The sequence below is a fragment of the Mesoplodon mirus genome (assembly GCF_964341445.2).
Source record: "Mesoplodon mirus genome assembly, chromosome: 4".
NCBI classification, from domain to species: Eukaryota; Metazoa; Chordata; class Mammalia; order Artiodactyla; family Ziphiidae; genus Mesoplodon; species Mesoplodon mirus.
In genome coordinates this window covers 23,093,242-23,111,969 of record NC_138979.1, presented here as the reverse complement: position 1 = coordinate 23,111,969, position 18,728 = coordinate 23,093,242, and positions in this window count along the sequence as shown.

The following is an 18,728-nucleotide window of genomic DNA, read 5'->3' as shown; positions in this document are numbered from 1 at the left end:
TAAACCTTATAGATGATGAATGAATAAGTTAAAGCCCAGAACTATTAAGAGATTCTTGTCATATTAAGCTGGAACCTTTAAGAGACTAAGGAAGAAGATTTTTTTTCTTAGATAATGGCTAAGAATTTTCTATAAATAATGAGGAACAAGTCACAGTTTAAAGAAGTCAAATAAATCCCAATACACACATGCATACCTATATACATGCATGCATAGTTACATGAATAAAAATAAATAAATGATAAAACCATAATATTAAGTAAATAAAAGAAATTCTCACCTGGACATAGCATTGTGAAACTGCATCCAAGAGTGAGGGTAGGAAAGGGATTACCTTCAAAGAATGACAAAGGACAGCTTACTTCTCACAGCAACAATAAAGCCAAAAGATAGTAGAATCATATCCTCAAAGTCCTGAAAGAAAATAAATTTAGCTTAGATTTCTATACCTAGCTAAACTATCTTTCAAGAATAAGACTGAAATAAATGCAAGAGGGAAAGTGGAAGCTGCCGGGCCTCTTGAAACCTAGACTTGGGACTGGCACAGTATTATTTCTGCTGCATGCTGTTGACCAAAGCATATCACATGGCCAGCCCGGATACTAGCAGAGGGAAAATACCCATCTCTTGATGACTGCAGCAGTATTTGAAAGCAGATAAGGACAACATTGGTGGTGGCCATCTTCAGAGACTATCATCCACAATACAAAGAACTCCTCAGGATCATTATGACATTGAGAAGTAACATAAGAAAAAGATAAGCAAAAAATTTAAAAAATTATACCTGAGTCAAATACCACTTAATAGTAGAGTGGCTAAATATATTGTTTATATTCTATGAGTGAAATACTATAGAGTAGTAAGAATAAATATACTAAAGCTATACTCAACAGCATGAATATATTTAAAATACAACATTGAGCAAAAGAAGCCAGATATGAAAGAATGCATACTGTTATCTGCCATTTATATGGAGTTCAAAAACAACCTAATTAAACAATATATTGTTTATTTGTTTATAAAAATGCTAAAACTATAAAAAAAATCCAAGAGGATGACTAAATCAAATTCAGAATAGTGCAGGAGAGGGGGGTTGGGGGGTGAACTTCAATTCCTTACTTTGTGTTGTGGGCATGTAAATGTTTATTTCATATTATCATTATTCAAAATTGCATATATATATACAGGTTTTTGTATGGACACAAGTTTTCATTTCTCTGGGATAAGTGCCCAGGAGTACAATTGCTGGGTTGTATGGTAGTTGAATGTTTGGTTTTTAAGAAAATAATAAACAGGGATTTCTCTGGTGGTGCAGTGATTAAGAATCTGCCTGCCAATGCAGGGGACACAGGTTCGAGCCCTGGTCTGGGAAGATCCCACATGCCGCTTAGCAACTAAGCCAGTGAGCCACAACTACTGAGCCTGTGCACCTAGAGCCCATGCTCCGCAACAGGAGAAACCACTGCAATGAAAAGCCCGCACAGCAAAACGAAGAGTAGTCCCCGCTTGCTGCAACTAGAAAAAGCCCATGCGCAGCAATGAAGACCCAACGCAGCCAAAAATAAAAATAAATAAATAAATAAAAAGAAACGAATAAACAGTTTTCCAGAATAACTAGATCATTTTAAAATCCCACCAGCAATGTATAAGCGATACAGCTTTTCCATATTCTTTCCAGCATTTGGTTTGTCACTATTATTTTATTTTAGTAACACAAATGTTCATAGTAGCTTTTATGTAATATAAACTAGGAGGGGGGAACCCAGATATTCTTTAACGGTTGAATGGTTAAACATGGTGTGGTATATTCATATTATGGAATACAATTCCACAACAACAAAAAACTATTGACACACACAACTATTTGAATGAATCTCAAAAGAATATACATTGCACTAAAAAATTCCAATCCCCATGTAAATTGATACAGCCACTATGGGGAACAGTATAGAGGTTCCTTATAAAACTAAAAATAGAACTACCATATGATCCAGCAATCCCACTACTGGGCATATACCCTGAGAAAACCATAATTCAAAAAGCGTCATGTACCACAATGTTCGTTGCAGCTCTATTTACAATAGCCAGGACATGGAAGCAACCTAAGTGCCCATAAACAGATGAATGGATAAAGAAGATGTGGCACATATATACAATGGAATATTACTCAGCCATAAAAAGAAACAAAATTGAGTTATGTGTAGTGAGGTGGATGGACCTAGAGTCTGTCATACAGAGTGAAGTAAGTCACAAAGAGAAAAACAAATACCATATGCTAACACATATTTATGGAATCTAACAACAAAAAAAAGGTTCTGAAGAACCTAGGGGCAGGACAGGAATAAAGATGCAGACATAGAGAATGAACTTGAGGACATGGGGAGCGGGAAGGGTAAGCTGGGACAAAGTGAGAGAGTGGCATGGACATATATACACTACCAAATGTGAAATAGATAGCTAGCAGGAAGCAGCCGCATAGCACAGGGAGATCAGCTTGGTGCTTTGTGTCCACCTAGAGGGGTGGGATAGGGAGGGTGGGAGGGAGACGCAAGAGGGAGGAGATATGCAGATACATGTATATGTATAGCTGATTCACTTTGTTATAAAGCAGAAACTAACACACCATTGTAAAGCAATTATACTTCAATAAAGATGTTAAAAAAAAGCCAATCCCCAAAGCCTACATACTGTATGGTTTCATTTATATAACATTATTGAAATGATAAAACTATAGAAATGGAGAGCAGATTAGTAGTTGTCAAGGGTTAACAATGCATAGGAGAGAAAGGAGGACAGGAGGGTCATAGGGTGTCTATCAAAGCACAACATGAGATATCTTTGTGGTATGGAAATGTGTTGCATCTTTCACATGTTCGTGTCAATATCCTAGTTGTGATCTTGTACCACAGTTTTGTAAGATGTTACCATTGGGGTGTGGGGCTGGGTAAAGGGTATTGGGATCACTACATTATTCCTTATAGTTGAATGTGAATTATCCCCAAATTAAATGTTAATTTTAAAATGCATGTATGTTTTATGTATGATATTGTATATATCATATAGTTCATAGCAAAGGAAAAAGATAAAAGTATGATACCACCATGTTTTGGCTGGACATGGAAAATAAAGACACTTACAGTTCTGGTGAGAGTAGAAGTAAGTATCATCACATTTCAGAACAATTTGTCAATATTTAGTACAGTTGACCATGAAAATTAACTCTGACTCTAAAATTTAGCAGAAAATCTCTCAGGTGCAAAAGGGGACATGTGCAATGGTGTTTTTTGCAGCATGATTTATAAAACTAAGATCCTAATAAGAAGGGAAATTAATTTTAAAAATTGACAGTCACACAATTGGGTATCATCATTAAAATTATTAAACTAGAGTTAATACCTCAAAATAGATAAACCTGGGGAAACAAAATTTAAGTAGTACAAAATTTCAGAATATAGAGTGTGGTATCAATTAAGTAATTTTTAAAACATATAAAACAGTTCTATATAATGTTTATAGATAGGTATGAATTAAACATATAAAAGAATACACATCAACTTTATAATATGGTTAGTTCCTTGAAAACCCCTGTCTCAGAGACCTCAAATTACATTCTCCAGGTTACACAAAATTTTTGTTTCAATGTCAGTGACCTTTAAACTAGAATAGCTGTAAAATCAGGGGCTGAGGTATCAAGAGGATATAGATAAATGAAGAGTTGGGAAGTAGTGTTTATAGGATGTGGGAGATATTCCAGAAAGGGAAGCAAAGATGCATACTACAGAAGTTACTATAATTTTGTACAATGTTTTATTCCTTCCAAAGCACTTTAACATATATTATTTACTATGTGTAAAGACGGTCGGGCAGGAAGTATTTTTCTCATGTTACCATTAGGAATCTGAGGACCCCAAAGTTAAATGAGTTATCGAAGGTAACACAACTAGCTACTGATATAGTTCAGAATAGAATACCTTTCAATCTCAGAATTTCAGTGTTTTTCATTGGATGACCTTCTCTCCCCTACTCTGTGGACCCATCTTCCAACTCAAAGAGAATATCACATACATTTTTATCTAACACAGTTTATTTTTATGTTCAGGAAAACTTTGAATAGAAACAAAATAGGGTCATGCATTCCAATGATATCAGACTGGAGAGAAGGAAGTTCATAAATCAAGCTGACAGTAAATCTTCAGCAGTATAGAAGTTTGGGAGTGAGTAAAACACAGCTTCCTTTACTGGGATGATGATACCTGCTAAGAATGCTGCAGAGTGGTATGGACAACATTATGGCACACCTATAAAGTGCCAGATAAAAAAGCAGGAGTCATTTGATCTTCAGTATTCCAGGGAAAAGCCCACTCTACACACCCTTGTTTGAAGCTTAGGTGTCCTGAGAAAATAAACCTCTCTTAAAATGCAACCCCTGTCAATCTCTCGTCCAGAAATGAAGCACTTGGCCTCATGTGATTGAAGTCGTACAATTACGTTCATTGTGATTTAATAAATATACAGTATATGTGTTATCTGGCTTCACAATTTGATCTTCTTGGGTTTCTACTAATTCATCTGTAAAATGGGAACAGCAAAATATTTACCTTGTAGAGCTTCTGCAAAAATTTAAGAACATAATGCAGGTAGCAAATAGCAAGGTGCCTGGCACACAGAAAGCGTCAGAAAATCATTAGCTTTTCATTCATCTTTTCATGCAAATGTGTTATGAGCCCTTTTTTTTTTTTTTTTTTTTTTTGCGTTATGCGGGCCTCTCACTGTCGTGGCCTCTCCCGTTGCGGAGCACAGGCTCCGGACGCGCAGGCTCAGTGGCCATGGCTCACGGGCCCAGCCGCTCCGCGGCACGTGGGATCTTCCCGGACCGGGGCACGAACCCATGTCCCCTGCATCGGCAGGCGGACTCTCAACCACTGCGCCACCAGGGAAGCCCTATGAGCCCATTTTTATGGAGGCACCCACTCACTTCATTACAAAGTGTCTCCTTTCTCTCCTTCCTCTCCCATTCATAGGATACTCATTCAACATTAAGCCATAGAGAGACCCTACCTGGTTATGTGAATGAGCTCCATTGAGCTCAAGAATAATTTCAGTCTTAACCAAGACTTTAAAACATCAGTTAATGTTGAAAACAGTATGTAGGAAGCACTTAATCATTGCTTTAGTTCCTCCCACTATCTGAAGAAATGTTTTATGACCAGGTGAAGAGAGGGGTGTGAACTAGCAGCAGCCATATCGCTTTGAAGCTCAATACTTTGAGACTCAGTCTTATTCCCACAATACCTGACCACACCCTTACACCCTAACAGTACCACACCTTTCTTTTCCACATGGAAAATTTCCATTATGAAATGTCCCCATTGCTTAAACTGAAGGGCTTTCTTCTTAAGAAACTCACATATTTAATTGCATCTTGTGCCCCACCAATTTTGAGAAGATGATCTAGATGCTTTTCCTTTTTCCTTTGGTTTCTCCTCATCATCTAGTCATTTTAGTGCTTCTCCAAACAGTTCACTGTGGTTAAGAAAGCTAGATAAGAGTACTTAAAGAATCAAGAGTATTGCTGTTTGAAGAAAATGAATATATATAAATATATATGACTAACTATTAACCATGGTTGACCACTCTAGCCATGGATCAGAGGGTTCTCTAAAAATCTGAAAGACCCACTGAACAGCTTGTGCTTCAGATATGCTCTTTTAAAATTAGGGTTAACTATTCTTTCAGTAAAGGCCACTCATTTATTCAAGAGTGACTGCCTGACTGGCAGGTTAAAGATGGCCATCAATTCTTTGATATTCCTCCCATCAGGAGCTGAGTTTAGCTCCCCTCCCCTTGACTCTGTGATACCTGTTGTGATTCTCTTGTAATCAATAGAGTGGGGTGGAAGTGATGCTGTATGACTTCAGGCTGAGTTAGAAGATATCAGATGGCTTCTGCTATGACCCCTTAGGCTATTCCCTCTCCAGGAGCTGACCAAGGCCCTTTATTATATTTTATTTTGCTTTCAAATGTTTTTGATCCTTGTTTGGTCGTCTGGAGCCTGTGTTGACTGAACTGAGGGAGAGAAGGGGCGTGGTCCTAAGACTAATCTTAAGTACATTTATTACTTTTTACTTCAACACAGAAATCATTTATTAAGAAGCATCTTTTGAGTTGAGCATTCTGAGGAGCGTGCTTATCAAGATGCAGCAGATGTATTTCCAAAATGATGAAATAAATTTACCCAATTATAAAATGATTTAAATTAATAGAAAATCCCCAATATTTAAGGGATGTAAATAAAAATGTCTAATCTCTCAATTCATACTCTGCTTATGTGACGTAAGAGTCATTCATTTTTATTCCTGTGCATCTTGCCATTTTCAATTTTACTTTTAAAGGTTTTAAGTTCTAACCTTCAAGGATTGGAAGATAGATCTGAAATATAAGGCATAACCTACTTGTGGAAATAGGAAATGTGACATGGAGATTTTCTCCTTCTTTATCATTCTCAATAGCAGTTACCACCCTAATAGAAAAAGTGCTAAAAAGTTGTAAGAGGTCTTCTCCAATTGCTATGTATATATTTTTCAAGTTTTGAGTTAATCAGGAGTGTCTATCATTGTTTCTTACTTTTCAAAATAATAAAAATTCACTGTGTGTTGATCTCAACTCTAACATCTAGTAAAAAAAAAAAAGCCCAAGAATATGAATGCAGTGAGCAGAAATACCAGCATTAGAAGATCAAGGTTGCTTGTTAAATTTAATGAACTTTCAAAGTAGATCTTACTCTATTTATAATGTGTAGATTTTGCATTTGATAAAGTGCAATATTTAAAGTAGAACATTTTGAATATTTAATACATTTTTCTATTTGATACACTAATCTTTTTCCTGCCCCTAATTTCCTTGGTATTGGGGAGTGGCTCAGGAGTTGAAAAGATAAACATTTCTTCTGGTTAAGATTCAGAACATACAGCCTGATGGACTAAGACATACTAAACTTTATATGAAATTTGTGTGTTTGTCCCCACAATGATTGGAATGCAAATGTTATGCATTTATACAGATAGACAATATGTTGAAGGAAACATAAACAGAGAAGGATGCATAAAGATGCAGTTACATGTACATACTGTGTTGTTTTTTATTGTCTTTTTAAGTGAGATCACAAGACAAAAATGCTTTCAACTTGAAGAGCTCAAGAAAATGGCCCCTGGTCCTAGACTTGGCTCTATCAGCAACTTGCTATTCAAGTTTTGTCTACATCATTTGTATTTAGGGTCTTTAAAAGGGGTGGTGGTGGTGGAGGAAGACTAATTTTCCTTACATAGAGACTCAGGAGGCAAATTGCTAGCTTATTATACAAATGCTTTCAAATGGCAAGTGCTTCTCTGTAAATGTGCATCTTCATTCATTTTTATGTAAAACAGATCACATCAAAAGAGACAATTATTCCTTGAAACTAGATGTTGCTGTCTTGATCACCTCTAAATTGAAATCCTCATGTGCGTGTGGATAGTAGACAGTGGAAGGAAGATTAAAGAATCAGACTTCTATTGGGGTGCTAATTCAATCAGAAGGAGACTCATCACTGAATTTGCTGCTTCAAAACCATTCCAAGGGATCAGAAACTCATGTAGCAAACCTTACAAAACAAAGAGTCTGAATTTCATTTGCCCCACATATGACAGTTTAATTTTATCAGCTATTGATTGGTGTGAATAGCTCTGATGAAGTCCATTATTATAACATCACTGGAAGAGTGATGAGATCTGCAAAAAATCACAAGAATGGGCTATTTCTCAAGAATGCTGTGCCTGCATCACTGTACAGATCTCATCAACAGGGCAAACTGACCTTTAGTGTAAGAAGCATAGGGCAGAATTCTAGTTTCTGATTTGTTTCTTGTTTGAATTATGAGAGCACGACAGCCACAGCACATATAAAAGTGAAGTTTCCCCTACCTGATCTCGGTCCATCTCTAAATGATGACCTGTACAATTATTCAGAGTCTGAAGCCCATATGCAAAGCACTGTATGAACTGATACAGCTAAATCAGAACTCCAATTTGTTCTGAAAGAAACATGTGAAACTTCAGATAAAATCAATCTTTTGGGGCAATTTCAAACTGATGACATAAAAGGTAGGCATGCTATATATATATATTTTTTGATAATTCATTGAGTTTTAGTTCCTGAATTGCAAGTGGGCTGATAACTTGGGGAAACATTCATTCTTCTAGTTGATCTGAGTTGCTTGCTCTTGGACATTTTTTTTTAAAAAGTTTTGTTTTTAAAACTTGTTATTGAAAAGTTTCAGACACAGAAAAGTGGGCAAATCAAAAGGGTACAGCTCAATTAATTTTCAGAGAGTGAACGTGTCTCTGTGACTTGCACCCAGATGCAGAAATAGAACACTACAAGAATTCTGGAAGGCCTCTCCTGATCCTTCCTAGTAACTTTTCCCATCAGAGGAAATAATCATTATCTAATTTTTGATACTATATATTAGTGTTCGAACTGAATTTAAATGAGTTATGTCGTATGTATTTCTTGTGTTGAGCTTCTTTTGCTTAATGTTGTGTGATTAATCCGTTATTGTGTTCATCCTCACTGCTGTGTAATATTCCATTGCATAGACTTACAGTCAGCCCTCTGTATCTGTAGTTTCCATGTCTGCAGATTCAACCAAACAAGGATCAAAAACATTTGAAAGCAAAAATTCCAGAAAGTTCCAAAAAGCAAAACTTGAATTATCCACATGCCAGCAACTATTTACAAAGCATTTACTTTGTATTTACTACTATGTACATAGCATTTACATTGTATTAGGTATTATAAGTAACCTAGAGATGATTTAAAGTAAGAAGTAAGAAAAAGAACCTAAAAAAGAGTGGATATATTTATATGTATAACTGATTCACTGTGCTATACAGCAGAAAGTAACACAACATTGTATATCAACTATACTCCAATAAAAATTTTTAAAAAATAAAGATTATAGGAGGATGTGCATAGATTACATGCATCTACTATGTCAAGAGACTTGAGCATTTGTGGATTTTAGTGTCCACTGGGGGGTCCTGGAACCAATCCCCATTGATGCCACAATTTATTTATTCATTCTATTGGTAATGGACATTGGTTTGTTTCTAATTATTGGTTATTACCAATAATACCACTACAAACACTCTTGTACCTGTCTTTTGGTGAATATGTACCTATCTTGTTTGGGCACATACTTAGGATCGAATTTCTGGGACACAGTCAAATGACTGCTCTGCTGTGGCAGAAACTGACACACATAGCAGGGTGATTTTACTTCTTGAAATCTATCAGATGAAAGATACATCTTGCACAGACTCAAATGCAGGAGCTAAACATAGATATAAAGTGAAGATCAGTTTTTGCTTTACAGCAGGTTTGAGAGTCTATGCTTTGCACTTGTGCCAAATTGAGGAGCACAGCATCGTCCTCACCATTACATCCCAGTGTTTCTCGCACTGTTCTAAAAACTGGCTGCTTTTCTGAAGTCACTGACTGCTCTGCCATACAGAACAATTAAATGCTGCTGGAAGATAGCTTTTTGATAGACCTAGATTTGATACTTGGTAGTTGAAACCTCCCCTGCTATTATTTATATATTTATATATTATTTATATATTTTGTTAAGCTCGACAAACATCAAGGAGGCTCTAAAAGGAAAAACCTTCCTATCTTTGGGGTCGGAACAGGAGGAGGGGGTGGATTTCAAAGAGCCCAGTTTTGTCTAAATGTTCCAAAAGAATCATAATATGATTGTAGTCAAAAATCTAAGTTACAACCCCTCATTTCATATCAGAAAAAGAATTGCAATTTACATGAGAAAAATGAAGTGCTAAGGGTAAATTTCTGCCATCCAATATATAAATATGTGATGAAGTCTAGGGCTTGATCAGAAAAGAATATGAAGCAAAAGGGTTTCTACACACTGGCCTTTTCCAAAATGAAGAGGAAATGCTACTGGAAGACAGTTTTTTGATATAACTAAATTTGGTCCAATCTACTATCTATTTGGATGCAAATTAAATTGTTGGATAACATAAAGTTTTATCATCACCTGAAGGATGTCAGAACATACCAATAAATGAAACCACTTTTCCTGTATGAAGAATATAGCACATGCAGGGTCTCTTTATGAATCCATGTTTGTAAGGTATACCCTGCCTAATTTATTATATACTATTTATGAACTGCAAAGCTCTGATACACAACTTCAGGAAATGAATAATTTATCAATCTTTGGAAGATATTCTGGTGAATTTCTAAAGGCAGATGGTAGAATTTGCAGTGTACCATACATAATTTCTCAATAATAATAGTATAAAATTAAATGATCATTGAGGAAGATATAGACATGAGATTTTAAGAGTTTACACCGTGATGGAAGGAGCCCCTTCTCTACTTGGTAAAATGGATTTTTATTGCCTATAAAAGTATCCACTGCACTTAGAGAGATTTCTTTAGCAGAGGGGTATAACAGTTATATTTGTATTACCCTTTTAATAATATTGAATTTAACTGACTTAAATTTACTTGATTTATATTCCTACCTAACTCTTCTCAGGGCATATGCTGCAACTTGACTTATATTGATTTCTTAATTTATTGCCTTGTTTAAATTGCCTGGGAAAAAAAAGATCATTTTTTACATTTCAAAATTGTAGAGAAGAAAATGGTAAAAAAAAAAAAGAAAAGAAAAGAAAAGAAAAAAGCAGAGGGAAGGATAGATTTATCACTTGATGTCCTTGTGGTAATGAATGAATGAATGGATGGTCATATTTAATTTGACCACATGAGAGAAAACATTTCTTATAAGATAAAATTTAATTTTTAAAAATCAAAGGCAGGAAAGATTATACACACAGAGTGGTAAAACAGGAAGCTCATGGATATTGTTGTACCGAGATTTAAAAATACGATCCTATTTAAATTTATGATAAGGTATTTTAAAATTTAATATTATTTAAAGACAACTACAGTCTTTAAGCACAACACATATATTTTGTTTCTATAAATAAGATACCATGTTTATCACAAACAGGTTAAAATACTCGAGATTTGGTAAATGGGTCCTGTTAAAAAATTTAAATATGTGGTTTAAAACTTAAAACTCTTACTGAATCCATGAGAATTAGATGGAAATGACAATCCATTGTCCTTTGTCCTTAAAAAAAATGATGAAAAGTAAATCCACTATCATCAGCATATTAAAATGCTAAAAATCTCATTTTCCCTGGGAATAAAAGGGTGGTAAATATTCAGTTAATTGTAGCACTTATTCATTAACCCATAACATTTGCAGTGCTAATATTTATATTTACTGTCATAATGCTAATATTCCCTAAATTCCTCTAAAGAAATAATAGTAATAAGAACCATTTATTGAGCATCTATTAAATTGCAAATACTGTAAGAACATACATACATATTTGTGCACGTGTGTGTGTGTACATATACATACACACACATCAATGAAAATGCTGTTGATTTTCATTTACACTTGGTCAAATTTATTTGAAATCTTAGGTATGAATTCAAAAATAAGAATTTGAGAGTTACATTAACTCATAACATACTGAAAACTAAACTGTAAGGCTGTTCTAAGATATTATTTTGCTTTTATATTTAGTTTTATATATAATGATAATAGTTATCATTTATTGAATACCTTTATGTTAAGCACTGTACTTGGCATCCTATATACTTTACTAATAATACTCACATTATGCCCATCTGTAAGAGTATTTCAAATAGGGTGCCTACTCTGTGTCAAGATCTTTGCTATTTTAATTACTACAGTGTTAATTTAGTTACAGATTGTATTCTGATCAGACAGATTAAAATAAGCAAATACAAACCAAACAAATAATACATAACAAAGGTAGTTTTAAGTATTAAAATGATACTACAAATGATAATAAATGATATTACAACTGAAAATAAATAATCAAATAAGTAACAGAACAGGAAAAGGACAAAGTGAATGATGGGCAGGGCAGCTGTTCTAGGTGGAGTGGTCAGGGAAGGCTTCTCTGAGGAGGTGACACTGGAGTGGAGACTCAAAGGCACTGAGAGAGAGTTGTACGAAGATCTGGGGGACATCACTCCCTGTAAAGCCTGGTAGTGGCGAGGAGCTGGGCACTTTTAAACAAATATGAAGAAGGCAAGGATAGCGACGGAGTAAGAGGGAAGGCATTTGACATTTATTCTGAATGTGATGGTGGTCCATCAGAGAGCTTTAACCCAAAAAGTGACATGATCTGATCAGCATTTAAAAAATCCTCTCCGTGGCTCTGTGGAAAACTGAATGTGGAGGGCAGGAAGCAGGGGGATCAGAGGGCATCTATAGGTGATCAAGGGATGCGGCGGCTTGGACTAGGAAGGTCAGTCTTGAAGAAGGTGGGAAACGACTGAATGCTGGATGTATGTTTGCACCAATCAGAGTCTCAATAGCCAAGAGATGGTGCACTCAAACCTGGATAATTCAAGGAGATTCTATTAGCAAGGAGATTATTTACAGAGGTGTGGGTTTATGGGCACTGCACTTGCGATGCACCTTCACCTTCCTCACACCTTGGTAAGTTACCATGTATATTAAGTTCTCCCCAAATTATACAATTTGCGTTTTCCTTCAGTTTCCTGCCAGGCCCTCATGGATATGTTACTGAACCCCAAGCATAAGCCTGGTACATTATAAGTTCTCACTAACTATTGTATGAATGAATGAATAAATAAATAAATAAATGAGTGAATCTGTAGAAAAGCTTGTGGTAAGGATAAAACAAATATAATTTGCCATAGTACTCGTAGCCTCTCCAAGGGTTTGATTTTGTTATTGTCAAAGTAACTTCTCCCAGCCTTGTCACTCATTCACTCCCAAACTTTATCAAGCACAATGTGAGTCACTGGGAAAGTTAAATACACAATCCTGCCCTCAAGTAGCTTCTGCTACTCATTGTGAGACATGATTACTGCCTTTACTCTGATTAGATTATGTGCCAAGGCTTTGGGTATAGAGGAAGATAAATTCCCATAGCCTTGGGGTGCCGTGGGCATTATCAGGAAGGATTCAAAGAGGTGAAATCAATGGCAAGTCTTGAAAGATAAGTAGGAGTTAACCACTATGTCAAAGGAATAAATAGCCAGGGTGAAGGGAGATATGCAGGGAGCCAGACAGAGAAATCTCTGTCGAGAAGATAGCATGTGCAGAAGAGGGGAGATGACGAGCTGTTCTGGGGATTCTAGTTAGCTGGGTTTTGGCTGGAGCATTTGGCCAGAGTGGTGGGGGATGAATTGAGAAAGTTAGTCACCTGATTATTCAGGACCTTATAGTCTTCATTAAACATCTGCACTTTATCTGTTTGTATTAAGCATTCATCAAAAGATTTTAAGCAGAGAAACATCACGTTAAAATACACTGCTAAGACAAAATAAGATTGGGGTGAAGTAAGCCGTTAGGAAATTGCTGTAGTAATTCAGATGAGAAATGATGAAGCCCTAAACTAGAGCATTTGTAATGGGAATGGAGCCAAAAAAAAAAAAAAAAAGGTCAAGAAGGGGATCAACAGGGCTTCATTGCTGAATAGTTGAGGGAAATGGGGATATATCTGAATTTAATTAACATAATTCATAGCAAACCCTGAATCATTCCCCAGGCCTTAGCACTTTCAGTAAATACTTCACCTTTAAAATACACATTATACTAGTTAACGAACGTGGTTCTGCAATTGGTGGATTGCAGGAAATATATGAATAGCTTGTTAAAAATTTGTTAAGAGTGGTTGGTGCTATTTGATTGCTCTTAAGTCTCACCAAGTACTTTCAGCTTCTCCTAAGATTAGCTCTGGGGAAGGCCGTGGCTAGATTAAAATAATGGCAGTTGGTATACAATTTCATTTGCTTTATGTCTGAGAAGGCTTAGGCTTCATTCTCGTGTGGTGCTTTTAAAAAATAATTTGCATAGAGCTATTGAAATGAATGACTCTTTCTGCCATGTGCACCCAGCAACCTTCACGTGGAAACAATGGGATGTATAGCTCATGTTGGACAAATAGGTTCTCATAGTGAGAATTCAGTGGTTACTGATTGTTCATCTGTTGGCTGATATGTTCCTTCAGGTATTCTTACTTAAGAGCTGCGTTTCTCTCACAAATTTATTCTTTTAGGTTGAAGTATGCAAAACATCAGTTTTTCATTTTCCAGGGTGGTGGTGTGGAAACTGGACAGTTATTATTGTTCCCACCAAATCCCCCCCAAATTTCTGAGGTGTAAAATACCTTTCCAGTTCACAGAATTTGACTGATGAAATCTACCATTCTAGGTATGTTTCTCAGATGATTTTACCGGGTGTCTTTTCAGTCCTCCAGAATTTGGAGGGACGTGATGACTCCACCGAGGCACAAGGTGCCTTTGTGTCTGACTTTGCTGCTGATGCTGTAATTCATAGATGGGGATAGTCATCTAGATAATGCTCCCCTAGATATTCATTTTATGGTTTGGTTACTACATGTATGTGAGATAGAGATAAAATATTAGATCAAATTTTAAGGATGCTTGTGAACAAGAATTACCCACTTCCTTGTGACTTTTTAAAAAATGACTGCTTTTTCAAGATAGTGTTTTTACACCGTCATTTTGACATGTTCTTGAAAGTGCCTTGTTTGCAGTGAATTTTAAACAAATTAGGAATAACTATAAATATGTATTTACAACTTGTAAGCACACATTTATATTTTAATCCTTCAGAGCTCATTAGATCATCCAGTTAGCTGGAAGACTGCAGTGACCTTCTGAAAAAAATGAATTATAACAACGATCAGCACTCATGCTACAGTGTTCAGCGTTGACTCATTGTTCTTCCGATTCTATTGTTCAAGATAAAGTAGGTGGGATTTTCAGAGTTTTCAGTGGAGTTTTTCTGTTTTTTAACGCTGCTTTCTTCCCATTCCCCATTCCACTCTCATATGCCATCTCCCAATAGTAGTTCCCTCAAATTTTGCCAGAAATTCTCAATTTTTCTGAGAAGTACTGCATAACTGGAGTGGAGGTAGAAAATGCAAACATTTTTCAAAGTTAATGTATTGAATTAAATGCACACTAAAGATACACATCCTATCAGAGATTTGAAAGAGAGGAGTTTCTAATGGTTTTAATTTACACTCAAAGGTGGGATAGGAAGAGAGGGCATAGAGCTGAATGCACAAAATGGTGGCCTGCTGGATGCAGCCATAAATTTTTTTTGCATCATATTTTATTTTTTAAGTACAAAGTATTGGTCAAAACTCTGCTTTTTTCCCACTGATATCCCTTAATTAATTTGCATTACTTGCTTGGCCTCTGTAGGTTTTTTTAGTATATGGTCCTGTGTTTATGAATACTGAGTGCCTAGAACTTGCACTTGGTGCCAGGATGAGATGGCAGGGCCTGAATTTACCCTCATACATTAAACAAGTACTAGAAAACCAGGCAGAGTATGTAAAACTATGAGTTTCATATACTGGAAAACAAGCAACACAGAACGCTGATTCCCTAGAAGGAAAATGAGCGAGATGGGTCCCACAAGTACTTCAGCTCACTGCTGGGAGAGTCACCAGCACGCACATCAGGCAGGGGACATCCAAAGAGCATCCGGTTGTCTCACTGAGTTGAGTAGATGGGTTCAGAGTTATGGGGGGAATCTGCAAGGCAGAGTCCCAGAGAAAAGGTTGGTACACATAGAGAGAGAGCAAGCTCTAGAAATCTGCAGAGTGTCTCTGGAGTCTTTGGCTACAGACTCATCTATTCATGTGTGTAAGGAGACATAGTAGGGAAAGAATTGCTAGAAAGAAACAGGTGAGATAACCATGGACCACACACAGGGATGGTAATATTGTGTGTTTCTGCCAGAGAGAGTGAGAAGATCTCCTAACATAGGGGAGGATTGCTTAGTGTCTTCGGAAAGGTTCAGTCTCAGCAGTGGTGCCAGATTAGACCCATCTTAGCACAGTTTAAAAGCAACCCTGAAAAGAATCAAACTTATTCCAAGTAACATATCTGCATACCTGCATCATAGCAAAAAGCCCAAAAATAATTGAAAAAAAAAATCAGCATCCAGCAATGTAAAATTTGTGATTTCCAGTACCCAACAAAAAGTATCTGGCATGCAAAGAAGCAGGAAAATGTAACCCATAAACAAAAGAAAAATCAATTAATAGAGCCAAAAAATAAGAGATGATGACTAGTAAACCAGGATATTAAAACAGAAATTATAAATGTACTTCATATGTGCAGGAAGGTAGAGGAAAGAAAGAATATAATCAAAAGACAAGAAGAGATATATATATATATATATATATATATATATATATATATATATATATATATATGGCTGCATATTTAACATCTTAGGATGAAAAATAAAATATGTGAAATGAAAATAAAACTGGATGTGATTACTAGCAAGTTAGACATTGCTGAAGAAATTAGTCGGCTTGTAAACATAGCAAAATATGCTATCCAAAATGCACTATGGGAAATAAAAAAGACTGAAAAATAAAGACTGAAAAAGAACTCATCAGTGAGTTTTCAGGCAGCATCAAGTAGCTCAAACATCTGTATAATTAGAGTCTTAAATGACAAGGAAAGAGATAAGGGAACAGAAAAAATATTTGAAGAAAAGATGATGGAATTTTTTCAAAACTGACTAAAAATTATACATCTATGGATAAAGGAAGTTCAGTGAACTCTAAACAGAAGTAAAATGAAGAAACTGTGCCAAGACACATTATAATCGAACTGTTGAAAACCAGTGATAAAGAGAATATTTTAAATTAGAAGGGGAAGAAACACTGCTGTGTTAGTTTTCTATTGCTGGGTAACAAATCACCACAAACTTGAAAGCCAAAAACAACCCCACTTATTATCTCACAGTATGTAGGTCAGAAGTCCAGCTGGGCCCAGATGGGATCTCTGCTTGGGGTCTTACAAGGATAAATTCAAGATGCTAGCCTGTGCTCTTATCTGAAGGCTCTGGGGAAGGGACCTCTTTCAAGCTCAGTCAGGTTGATGGTAGTATTTACTTCCTTGTAGTTGTAGGACTAAAGTACCCATTTCCTTGCTGGCTGTCAGCAGGCCTATTCTCTGCTCCTAGTGGGCAACTTGATTCCTTCTCATGCTTAAAATCTCTTTGACTTCTTCTATTACTAGCTTGAGAAAAACCTCCAGTTTTATAGGCCTCTTATGATTATATTATACCTGCCCAGATCATTTCCTCTTTTCATCAACTCAAAGTCAACTGATTAGTAACTGCAAGTACACCTGCAAAATCCCTTTTGCTATGCCATGTAACTTAATCATGGGAGTGATTTAGCTCTTCATTGTTCACAGTCCTGGAGATTAAGACAGGAAATCTTGGGGAACCATTTTAGAATTACACAAAGTAAAACACACATTGAGATCATTAAGTGACAAAAAAAAAAGTACTGAGTGCCTGAAGGGTGGATGCTTGGAGCAGAGACAAATGTGTTGCAGTGGATAGAACATACAGAACGAGGTCACTAGTTTAATCCAGATATGTCACTTAAGCTAAAAGATGCCCAGGGTAGAAGGATAGATAGAGTGGAGTCAGATGTGGTCTGACAGATGGCAGATAGATAACTGAGGGTAGTGGCAGAACACGATAACTGAAGAAACAGCAGCACAAAGAGAAGTTTGTATCAGGGTTTCCAGCACCACCAGATGAAAAACTCCATGAGAACAATCCATCTCTTTGCCTAGTACAGAACCAGGTGCACAGAAGGCATGATAGTAAATACTTTTGGTATAAAAAAAATGAGTAATGGGCCTGGATTGACAGAAAGTACACACAAAAATTAGGATCTGTGATAAGAGGTGATTGATATATCCAGGAAGGCAGGCAGGTCAGACTCATCTGAAAGTCCATTATCTAGGTCAGGACCACTTCTTTGGAGGGCAGTCATGAGAGGAGATGGTAGGGAATGAACTAAAGCAATGTCTAATTGGACACTGTGCTAGGTAATTTTTACATTCATCAACTCATTTGATCCTCATATCAACTGTGTAATAGAAACATTCTTCTACTCCCATTTTGTAGTTGAGGAAACAAAGTTTTGAACAGCACCAATAAGTAAATTTCCCAAGAGCTCACATTTATCAATCAAAAGAGCTAGGATTCATGCTGCCTAAACTCCAAACTTCCTTTCCCCCATTATTGCATGATGGCTCCCAGCAAAGCAAGCCCCAGTCCTAGGCAATTATCAGCCGGTGAGTGGCTCACCATATACATGATGTCAGACTGTTCATTTGGTCCAAAAATGTTTACTGCACACTTGTGGCAGGCACTATTCTGGGTGCAGTTAGTTAACATTTTTTCCATTAAGTGCAAATCAAATGGTGGTAAAAGAATGCTCCTCTTTCCTACTTACTGCATTCAGGTTGCAAACTGTTATTGAAAGACTTCTTTTCCCTTCATATTCATTTTAACCTGCTTTCTTCTGGATAACATGTGCTCGGAATGCTGAATATTACAGTCTGAAACACTCTCATATTAGGTGCGCTAGCCCATTCTGCAGACATGCTGCTCTCCAAAAGTACACAAGGTAGGATGAGCTGGAGGAGAGAGAATGCTGGCAAGAAAGGGGGTGCCTGGGTCACACAGAGACATTTATGCTGCCTTTTGAGTTCAGTGAGGCTGG